The following is a 12500-nucleotide window of genomic DNA, read 5'->3' on the forward strand; positions in this document are numbered from 1 at the left end:
AATCAGTGTTTTTAAGTGTCAAATCTATTAGTAGTAACCAGTATCTATAATAAGTGTTGACACTGTGTGCAAAAATTAGTGTTTCTAAGTGTCAAATCTGTTTGTAGTAACCAGTATCTATAACATTATCGACACTGCATGCAGTAAAGTAACCAGTATCTATAACATTATCGACACTGCATGCTGTAATCAGTGTTTCTAAGTGTCAAATCTGTTTGTAGTAACCAGTATCTATAATAAGCGTTGACACTGTGTTCAATAATTAGTATTTCTAAGTGTCAAATCTGTTTGCAATAACCAGTTTCTGGCATGGTATAGTGTCGACAATTGCATGCAGTAATATGTGTTTCTAAGAGTCAACTCTGTCTGTAGTAACCAGTATCTATAATAAGTGTTGACACTGTGTTCAATAATTAGTGTTTCTAAGTGTCAAATCTGTTAGCAATAACCAGTTTCTGGTATGGTATAGTGTCGACACTGCATGCAGTAATGTGTGTTTCTAAGTGTCAAATCTGTTTGTGGTAACCAGTATCTATAATAAGTGTTGATACTGTGTTCAATAATTAGTGTTTCCAAGTGTCAACCCTGTTTTTGATAACCAGTATCTACAACAGCGTCAACGCCTGTATACAGTAACTAGCTTCTGTGATAACCTCGACAGTAACAATAACCAGCTCATGTCATAGCGTTGATATGTTAGGCAATAACCAGTTACTGAAACATTGTCGACAAACTATAACATGTGTCTGCTATAATATCGACAATAGGCAAGAACCAGTATAAGTAATACTATCATCGATATATGCAGTTCCTAATCTTTCATAATGTCGACTCTATAAAGTAACCAGTTTCTGGTTCGTCGACATTCATACAATAACCAGTAATAACCAGTTACTGAAACATTGTCGACAAACTATAATATTGACACTAGGCAAGAACCAGTATAAGTAATAAAATCATCGATATATGCAGTTCCTAATCTTTCATAATATCGACACTAAAAGTAACCAGTTTCTGGTTCGTCGACATCCATACTATAACCAGCGTCTGCGGAAGTTCCGTGGCTATATATAAACCATCTATTTGTAATAACCAATTCATCAATACGCATTACATACCGTCTTTCATCAAGTCATCTTCGTTATGATAATGTCAATGGACATTGTTTCTCATTACCGAAATACTTGGGGAGTAATTTCTGTAACGATCAGTGATGCTGTTAGCGTGAAAATCAGAATTTGTGATCTGTTTTTCTGTTATTGTGTAATGCGAATTACATACAGGAAAGGTCTATTCGTTATTCAGGCTGAGTTTCGGCAATAATTATCATCAATTATACGACAGAAGTGCTAAGGAGACTGGCTAATTCTGGTGGTGAGTTGTCTTAGTCATAAGTACATCCAGTCATTGGTCTTTATTATGATATACATTCCGCATAGGTAGTTAAGTAATATATTTAGGTATGGATTAGTTAGGACATAAATCAATATATAGACTTATAAGGAAACGTGTGTAAATATATTCAAGCATGGGTTCAGTAAACTTAATATAGACTTGCAGTAAGTACATCCAGTCATTGGTTTTTATTATGATATACATTACGCATAGGTAGTTGAGTAAGTAATATATTTAGGTATGGATTACTTAGGACATAAATCAATATATAGATTTATAAGGAAACGTGTGTAAATATATTCAAGCATGGGTTCACTGAACTTAATATAGACTTGCAGGTGTGGGTTTATAAAGAAATATATTCAGGCATTAGTTAAGAAATATATTCAGCTATCAGTTTAGAAAGAAATATATTCGGCTATTAATTTAGAAATACAAAGAAATACATACAGTTATAAGTTTAGAAATATATTCAGCAATTAGTTTAGAAAGAAATATATTCAGCTATTACTTTAGAAAAGAAATATATTTCAGCTATTACTTTAGAAAGAAATATATTCAGCTATTACTTTAGAAGGAAATTTATTCAGCTATTACTTTACAAAGAAATACATACAGTTATTAGTTTAGAAATATATTCAGCTATTACTTTAGAAGGAAATATATTCAGCTATTACTTTAGAAGGAAATATATTCAGCTATTACTTTAGAAGGAAATATATTCAGCTATTACTTTAGAAGGAAATATATTCAGCTATTACTTTAGAAGGGAATTTATTCAGCTATTACTTTACAAAGAAATACATACCGTTATTAGTTAGAAATATATTCAGCTATTACTTTACAAAGAAATACATACCGTTATTAGTTTAGGAACAATATTCAGCTATTAGTCGAGAAGGAAATATATTCAGTCACTGGTTATTAAAAAAAACATTCAGTCCTTAATTTAGTAAGATACATAGGCAATCTTTGGTTTGAGCGAAATATCTAGAAAAATCAATTAATTGGTTTATTTGGATTAAATGCAGTTCTCGTTTGCAGATGTTGGTTTAATAAATGAAATATATTTGCAATAATTACCTCCGCCAACGAGGCTGGAAGGAGGTTATGTTTTCACCCTTGTTTGGGTGTTTGTTTGTTTGTGAACAGCTTCCTGGCCACAATTTTTAATCGTAATGAAACTTGCAAGAATTAACTGTTATGTAATAGGCTGTAAATGATTAAGTTTTGGAAGGTCAATGTCAAAGGTCAAGGTCAAGCAAAATGTCAAATTCACGTAATCAGCCATAATTTAGACATCGTTGTCACAGAAACTTCAAACTTGGTTCATATTCAAGTATGAAAATCCACGCCAAATAATTCATGTCAAGGTCAAAGCTCAAGGTCAAGGTCGAGCAAAAGGTCAAGAAATAAGCTACCGCGGCGGAGGTCTGCGCTCTACTAATTACCCCTCTAGTTAGTTTTGTAACAAATACTCTAGGGATGGCATATGATAATTAATGTAGTAAAATGGATAAATAAATAAATATATATATATATATATATATATATACATATATATATATATATATATATATATAGTATTTGATTTTGTAAGAAATATATATAGCCATTAATTCGTAGGTATTATGGGTGGTCATTAATTTAGTGAAAATAAAAGATGTTAACAATTTGTTAAGAAATCGATGTCGTCATAAGCTCATTAAGAATAACATCTGACCATTAGTTAGGCAAAAACATTGATTTAGGAAGAGATACAGGTACGTAGTAGTAGATTATCTTAATGGATATACATATAAATATAAGAAAATATATATACTGTGTACTGTATATTCACATATTCGAACACACACACACACACACACATATATATATATATATATATACATATACACACATATATAACGTACATACATATAATGTATAATATATATATATATATATATATACACATATATATATATATATAATATATATATATATATATATATAAACACTATATATAACGTACATACATATACGGAATATATATATATATATATATATCACACGCACACATACATACGCACATATAAATCTGTGCGTGTGCGTGTGCGTGTGTGTGTACATCAATGTAGCTTAAACGACGTGTGCCCATCCAGTATCAACCGGGTTTGAAGTCCTCCCCAGTCCCCAGTCCCCGGCCTCCAAATAACACACGAACGCACGCACTCCACACAGGGCACTACTTTGACCGGACGCGGTCGGAATACTCAATACCTCTGCTGTATTATGCTGTATCGGGAAGTAATAAATCAAGTGTGCTACAGCAGCATAGGAAAGGAAATTAAGTTCGTACTGTATTATTGCCGTTGGTCTCTCTCTCTCTCTCTCTCTCTCTCTCTCTCTCTCTCTCTCTTTAACAATCCATTTATTGTGAATTTTATGCAAATAATTTATATAGTTATGTACCAGAATAACCATTTTATGATGGAATAAAGATTTTTACCTTTGACTCTCTCTCTCTCTCTCTCTCTCTCTCTCTCTCTCTCTCTCTCTCTCTCTCTCTCTCTCTCTCTCTCTAATAATGTAATACAAGTACAGCCGCGCGCGTTCCTGAAATGGCCCTGATACCAATATGTATCCTAGAATTGGTATTAAGGGTATGGTTGTCAAACAGAGAGAGAGAGAGAGAGAGAGAGAGAGAGAGAGATTTATAAATAAGAATGATCATTCGCTAGCACTCCGAGTCTCCCCATCCATTTAAGCGACTTGAGTCAAGTCGTGAACTATTGTCAACAAGAATTTTTGTGGTTTCAGATTGTAACACAAAGTCTTACTCCCTTACTTCTTCTTCTTCTTCTCCTCCTCCTCCTCCTCCTCCTCCTCCTCCTCCTCCTCCTCCTCCTCCTCCTCCTCCTCCTCCTCCTCCTCCTCAGAGAATGAGGAAAAGGAAGACACACGACAAAGGGAAATAGGAAGAAGAAATAACGGAGGGAGGGAGAGAGGGAGGGGGGCAATGAAAGGGGGGGGGGGTTAAAGACTTAAGGAATGAGAAGCAGCAGCGGCAGCAGGTCCGGATGGTGTCGAAGGCTGGCAGGTAGGCGGGGCAATAGACTCTGAGGTCACCGGGTCAAGCGGAGAAACCGCAGCTCCGTTGGGGGCAACGAGCGACTTGGACTCCTCCTAGGAGGATTAAGGACTCCTCCTACCCCCTCCCCTCATCATGGGATACCGGCAGAGTGAATAGACAAGACCTCTCCAATGGAGGGACACGTCCGATGGATAGATGAGACTCGGCCCTGTCTCGTAAAGGGACCGGGTGAGCCGATATTCGGTACATCGTCCTTCCTCCAGATGGGACGAACTAAGAGGTAGGATGGAATCTGTCCCAACAACCCTTCCCCCTCTATTAATACTTGGTGAAAGGATAGATAGCATGTCCTCCTTCCCCCAAGACCAGGGCGATATGGCTATCCCCCAACTGAGGACTAAGCGAGTGGATAAGGTGACTAAAATAGAATAAAAGGGACTTGACCTTTCCTCCTGAAGGGTCAAAGAAAGAGGGTGAAGGGGAATTGACCTGTCCTCCTAAAAGGAACAGAGCCAGAGGATAAAGGGGGCTTGAACTGTCCTCCTAACAGGAACAGAGCCAGAGGATAAAGGGGGCTTGAACTGTCCTCCTAACAGGAACAGAGACAGAGGATAAAGGGGGCTTGAACTGTCCTCCTAACAGGAACAGAGATAGAGGATAAAGGGGGCTTGAACTGTCCTCCTAACAGGAACAGAGCCAGAGGATAAAGGGGGCTTGAACTGTCCTCCTAACAGGAACAGAGACAGGATAAAGGGGGCTTGAACTGTCCTTCTAACAGGAACAGAGACAAGAGGTTAAAGGGGGCTTGAACTGTCCTCCAAAAGGGAACAGAGCCAGAGGATAAAGGGGGCTTGAACTGTCCTCCTAACAGGAACAGAGCCAGAGGATAAAGGGGGCTTGAACTGTCCTCCTAACAGGAACAGAGACAGAGGATAAAGGGGGCTTGAACTGTCCTCCTAACAGGAACAGAGATAGAGGATAAAGGGGGCTTGAACTGTCCTCCTAACAGGAACAGAGACAGAGGATAAGAGGGGCTTGAACTGTCCTCCTAACAGGAACAGAGACAGAGGATAAAGGGGGCTTGAACTGTCCTCCTAACAGGAACAGAGACAGGATAAAGGGGAATTGACCTGTCCTCCTAAATGGAACAAAGCCAGAGGATAAAGGGGGCTTAAACTGTCCTCCTAACAGGAAAGAGACAGAGGATAAAGGGGACTTGACCTGTCCTCCAAAAGGGAACAGAGCCAGAGGATAAAGGGGACTTGTTCATTTCTCCCAGAGTGGACAAAGCCAGAGGATAAATGATTCTTGACCTATCATCTTAAGGGAACAGAGCCAGAAGATAGAGGGTACTTGACCTTAGGGAAATAGATGAGGGGGACTTGGTACTTAGGTTGAGGGGACCAGGCAAGCGAATCAGAATAGAAGGTTTCCTTCTAGCAATGGCCTGAAACAGCACCAAGAAACCGCTGGCAGCAAAGAAGGACCTAAGTGAAAGCGAGTCTCTCTTTCAGGAGACATTCCAATAGAGAGAAAACAGAACCTCCGATATTTGATACTAATCCGGTGTCCGTAAGAAAGCTTTAGTTGTTGTTATTATTGTCATTATTGTTATTATTATTATTAGGAGACGTTTGGAAATTAAGTGTTTGTTTTTAAACAACTCACTCGACAGGTTAAGGCGAAAGGGGAGACTTTGGGTAGTGCAATGGTGTTCCTTTGTTAAGAGGGATTTCTAAAAAAGGAAAGGATTGGGAGGAGGATGAGAGGGAGGGGGGGAAGGAGGGAGGTCGAGGAAGAAGAATCACAAAGGGGGATAGGACTTCAGGACCCAGCCGTAGGTAGGGGCCCTTCTGGAATGTTTAAAAATGGGGGGAGGGGGGAAGGAGGAGAATTTCACTGCTTCCTCCTGTTGCGTTTGTAAGTGGAACAGAGGAAATTTTTACCATGGTGGGGAATAGCACGAAAAGCATCGCCATTTTATAGTGCACATATCCGGAGGCAGTAAACACTATAGGGACTCTCTCTCTCTCTCTCTCTCTCTCTCTCTCTCTCTCTCTCTCTCTCTCTCTCTCTCTCTCTCTCTCTCTGTGATGTTGTATATTTTATTGCAGCTCTACAAAGAGAACATATATACACCGGCCCTCCACGCCGTTGGTTTATTGGATTTTTTCGGCGCTGTTTTTTCGCTATAAATGGTTTTTCAATTGCTGCTCGGAAACGGATTTCATTGTTTCCAGTCCCTTTATCTATGAAAGGAAAACGCCCACTTGATGTTCGGGCCAAAGAGAAAAGGATAAAATGCTCTGCAACATTGATGGGAAAAAAGCGAGCATCGTTTACAATCAATACAGATGAAAATCACCCTGGGATATTGGTGGAAAAAGCGAGTATCATGAAAATTATTATTATTATTATTATTATTATTATTATTATTATTATTATTACTTGCTAAGCTACAACCCTAGTTGGAAAAACAGGATGTTATAAGCCCAAGGGCTCCAACAGGGAAAATAGCCCAGTGAGGAAAGAAAATAAGGAAAAACCACAAAGAGAAGTTTAAGAACAATAATGATATCAAAATAAATCTTTCATATATGAACTATAAAAATTTGAAAATAACAAGAGGATAAAAACTTAAAATTAACAAGAGGAAGAGAAACAAGATGGAATACCGTGCCCGAGTGTACTCTCAGGCAAGAGAACTCTAACCCAAAACAGTGGAAGACCATGGTGTAAAGGCTATTATTCCAAGACTTTCAATACGCTTAAGCTGACGTGTGTATGTGCGTGTATATGTATGTGTGTGTGTACAGTACAGCATTCGAACGCGTTTCTTTAAACCTATTAACGTGAACGTTTATATATATATATATATATATATATATATATATATATATATATATATATATATATATATATATATATAAATGGTATTATTCCAAGACTTTCATAGGCTTAAGTCTGACGTGTGTATGTGTGTGTGTACAGTACAACATTCGAACGCGTTTCTTTAAACCTATCAACATGAACGTTATAAAAAAAAAAAAATCAAATACTACTGTTCCAGTGACCTATAATTGGTAAAAAATATTCACAAACGCGTAAATAAGAAATACTTTCGACAGAATGACGTGTGTGTGTGTGTATATGTATGTGTGTGTGTGTGTACAGTACAGCATTCGAACGCGTTTCTTTAAACCTATTAACGTGAACGTTATAGAAAAAAAAAAAATTAATATTACTGTTCCAGAGACCTATTTCGACAGAATTCCAGCGCCAAGGAATACTTCCAGTTCAGTTGCACTTTAGCCTTTGGAAAACCGCAACTTCATCAGATACGAATTATTTTGGCATTCGAAGACAACGACTTTTTTGAAATAAGGTAATTTCTTCGGTGTGTTTTTCACTAATTAAATTCAAATGAGCTCATTTCCAATGTTCATTTGGGGATTCCTGGTTGACTGACGTGTTATTACGGCGGGGGGGGGGGGGGGGGGGGGGAGATTCATGAACATTTCCCGTTTGAAGGTTTAAAGGTCACAGATGAAATGGCAGAGGCTAAGGACACTGGCTATCCCCTGGAGATTGGCCGTATATTATTATTATTATTATTATTATTATTATTATTATTATTATATTTTTTATTATCATTATTATTATTATCATTATTATTATGATATTATTATTATCATTATCATCATTATTATTATTATCATTATTATTATTACTTGCTAAGCTACAACCCTAGTTGGAAAAGCAGGATGCTATAAGCCCAGGGACTCCAACGGGGAAATTAGCCCAGTGAGGAAAGGAAACAAGGCAAATAGGATATTTTAAGAACAGTAACAACATTAAAATAAATGTTTTCTAAATAAACTATAAAAACTTAACAAAACCAGAGGAAGAAAAATAAGATAGAAAAGTGCCAAATCTACCCCAAGACAGTGGAAGGCCATGGTACAGAGGCTATGGCACTACCCAAGACTAGAAAACAATGGTTTGATTTTGGAGTGTCCTTCTCCTAGAAGAGCTGCTTACCATAGGTAAAGAGTCTCTTCTACCCTTATAAATGATTAGCGCTCAAGACCTCTCTCCTGCAAGCTAGGACCAGGGAGGGCCAGGCAATGGCTGCTGATGAGTCAGCAGGTTGACCTATAAGCTCCCCCCCAAACCCTCCATCCTTAACTCACAAGGATGGCGAGGTTGCAGACACTACAAGAAACTATAGAGCTTGAGCGGGACTCAAACCCTACTCCATCTGAAAGCCAGTCAGAGACATTTCCAATAGGCCAACAACACGTTCATTTCAGTTCTCACAAAAAGTACAGCTGGATGTGTTTTGATAGAAGGATATACAATGAGAAGGTCACTGATTACATCTACTGTATACAGTATATGGTCAGTCTCTAGGGCATTGTCCTCTTTGCAAGGGCATTGTCACTCTCTCTCTCTCTCTCTCTCTCTCTCTCTCTCTCTCTCTCTCTCTCTCTCTCTCTCTCTCTCTCTGTGATGTATATTTTATTGCCTCCGCCACTCATGAGCGGCCTTTACAAAACAATTCCTCTGCAGTTTCACCCACTGACTCTTGGTTCTCATCAAAACTACTTTGAACGGAGAGAGAGAGAGAGAGAGAGAGAGAGAGAGAGAGAGAGAGAGAGAGAGAGAGAGAGAGATATACTAGTGCAACATCCAGAAAGGCCAAATGACAAACAGTTCGAACAGTGCTCAATAAAGTTTTTACTACGTCTGCGATTATCCAAGCAATTGCCAGAAATTAGCGTTCAAAAGAGAGAGAGAGAGAGAGAGAGAGAGAGAGAGAGAGAGAGAGAGAGAGAGAGAGAGAGAGAGAGACATAGTTCAACATCCAGAAAGGCCAAATGGCAGTTTGAAAAGTACTCGATAAAGTTTTTACTATGTCTGCGATTATCCAAGCGATTGCCAGAGATTAGCGTTTAAAAGAGAGAGAGAGAGAGAGAGAGAGAGAGAGGAGAGAGAGAGAGAGAGAGAGAGAGAGAGAGAGAGAGAGAGAGAGAGACATTATAGTTTAACATCCAGAAAGGCCAAATGGCAAACAGATCGAAAAGTTATCAATAAAGTTTTTACTACGTCTGCGATTATCCAAGCGTTGCCAGAGATTAGCTTTCCAAACAGAGAGAGAGAGAGAGAGAGAGAGAGAGAGAGAGAGAGAGAGAGAGAGAGAGTTATAGTTCAACATCCAGAAAGGCCAAATGGCAGACAGTTCGAAAGTGCTCAATAAAGGTTTTACTACGTCTGCGATTATCCAAGCAATTGCCAGAGATTAGCTTTCCAAACAGAGAGAGAGAGAGAGAGAGAGAGAGAGAGAGAGAGAGAGAGAGAGAGAGAGATTCAGTACAGCATTAACTAGTAAGATAACACCCTGATTTTAACTACATTTTAAAAATGTTGATTATCAAATGCTAACGTAAATGAAACAAGAACTATCAAGTGCAAAATAAAAAAAAAAGCGCCAACCATTTCTCACTTCATTACTTAAGCAAATTCAAGTTAATCATAATATCAGTTCAGAATGTCGCATAAAGAACCAGTATTTAAAAATAAAAGATAAAATCCTCAGTAATGACTTGAAACGAAGACTTGAAACGTTTTAATGATGTTCAAAAGTAGAGAACAGATTTTAGCGTACATCATAATATTCACAGGGAAGTAGTACACTGTATATATATATCTCTCTACTACTACTATTACTACTACTACTACTATTACTGAAGCAGCTGCTAATAGACTTAATCTTACTTATTCTATAAGAGAGAGAGAGAGAGAGAGAGAGAGAGAGAGAGAGAGAGAGACCCTACTACTAATACTACTACTAGAGCCGCTGCTACTAGACTTAATCTTACTTCTCCGGAGAGAGAGAGAGAGAGAGAGAGAGAGAGAGAGAGAGAGAGAGAGAGAGAGAGAGAGAGAGAGACTACTACTACTATTACTAATACTACTACTACTATTGAAAATGCTAGTACTACTAGTTGTAATCTTTCTTCTTCTATAGGAGAGAGAGAGAGAGAGAGAGAGAGAGAGAGAGAGAGAGAGAGAGAGAGAGAGAGAGAGAGAGAGAGAGAGAGCACTAATACTATTACTACTACTACTATTGAAGCTGCTACTACTAGACGTAATGTTACTTCTTCTACAGGAGAGAGAGAGAGAGAGAGAGAGAGAGAGAGAGAGAGAGAGAGAGAGAGAGAGACCATTACTACTATTACTACTACTACTATTGAAGCTGCTACTACTAGACGTAATGTTACCTCTTCTACAGGAGAGAGAGAGAGAGAGAGAGAGAGAGAGAGAGAGAGAGAGGAGAGAGAGAGAGAGAGAGAGAGAGAGAGAGACATGAATTAGACTAACAATTGTATAATCTGAAAGGCTTAATCTACTCCGGTGCATCTAACATTTTCCTCAGAAAATAAGAATAACACATCCTTAGAATAAAATAACCGGAAATTATAAGAATTCTTTCACAAAATATAATTGCGAGTGAATCTTAATAATAATAATTTATGAAATGTATCATATCATTATAACTTTAGAAGATACAGTGGATTTTAACGTAATATTATTTCATTTTGTGGTGGGTAACTGGGGAGGGTGGGCTGTGGCACCTTAGCAGTACTGGCCAAAATTGGCTGAATCCCTCGTCAGGCTGGGAGGAGCGTAGAGAGTAAAAGTCCCCTTTTGTTCCTTTGCTTGTAATAGAATTATTACAAGCTAAGCTGTAACCCCATTTGGAAAGGTAGAATGTTACAAGGTGTGTGTGTGTGTGTGTGTGTGTGTGTGTGTGTGTGTGTGTGTGGAGACGAGCTGAAATATAGAACGGCGATGAAGACAATAATAAAAATAGTACGTAGGTAGTAGGTTGGCCAGGGCACTAGCCACCCCTTAAGATACTACCGCTAGAGAGTTATGGGGTCTTTTCACTGGCCAGACAATACTACATTGGATCCCTCTCTCTGGTTACGGTTCATTTTCCCTTTGCCTACACACACGCAGAATAGTCTTCCCCATTCTTACATATTCTCCTCTGTCCTCATACACCTGACAACACAGATTACAAAACAATTCTTCTTCACTCAAAGGGTTACTGCACTGTAATTGTTCAGTGGCCACTTTCCTCTTGTTAAAGGTAGAAGAGATTCTTTAGCTATGGTAAGCAACTCTTCTAGGAGAAGGACACTCCAATATCAAACCATTGTTCTCTAGTCTTGGGTAGTGCCATAACCTCCGTACCAAGGTCTTCCACTGTCTTGGGTTAGATTTCTCTTGCTTGAGGGTACACTCGAGCGCATTCTTCTATCGTATTTCTTTTCCTCTTGTTTTGTTAAAGTTTTTATAGTATATAGAGGAGATATTTATTTTATTGTTACTATTCTTGAAATATTCTAATTTCCTTTTTCTTTTCCTCACTGGCTGTTTTCCCTGTTGGAGCCCTTGGGCTTATAGCATCCTGCTTTTCCGACTAGGGTTGTAGCTTAGTTAATAATAATAATAATAATAATAATAATAATAATAATAATAATAATCTTCAAGTGTGAAAATAAATTTACCGGTGCTCAACATTGTTAAAAAATATAATAAAAGTTGACGTAGAAAAAAAAAGACGTTTTATTACGACGTACATTAATGACAATTGCTACGTAAATCAAATACATAATACTTAAACCTTTATAACATTGTACTTCTTGCTGTAACTAGCTCTGTTTTACGTGTTACAATGTAATTGTAATGAGATACCTGTACTTTTGTGCCTGATTTTTTTCTAACCTTTGTGCCTGATTTTTTTCTAACCTTTGTGCCAGATTTTTTTTCAATTTTTGAGCCAATCTTTTTTTTTTTTTTAAACTTTGTGGCTGAGTATTTTTCCTATCTTTTGTGCTTAATTTTTTCTAACTTTTGTCTGATTTTTTCCGATCTTATTTACCTGAATTTTCTTTTCTAACTTTTGTGCCTGATATTTTTCAATATTTTTAGCCTGATTTTTTTTTTAACTTTTGTG

The 12500-nt window shown here is 37.9% G+C and overlaps 1 protein-coding gene across 2 annotated transcripts in view; it reads left to right on the forward strand.

The window, feature by feature from the left end:
- twz (BTB/POZ domain-containing protein twz) overlaps positions 1–12500 on the forward strand; it is a 151391-nt gene that overhangs the window by 1117 nt on the left and 137774 nt on the right. The gene's annotated exons all lie outside the window — the stretch shown is intronic.

Source organism: Palaemon carinicauda, chromosome 11, assembly GCF_036898095.1.
Source record: "Palaemon carinicauda isolate YSFRI2023 chromosome 11, ASM3689809v2, whole genome shotgun sequence".
Classification (NCBI taxonomy): domain Eukaryota; kingdom Metazoa; phylum Arthropoda; class Malacostraca; order Decapoda; family Palaemonidae; genus Palaemon; species Palaemon carinicauda.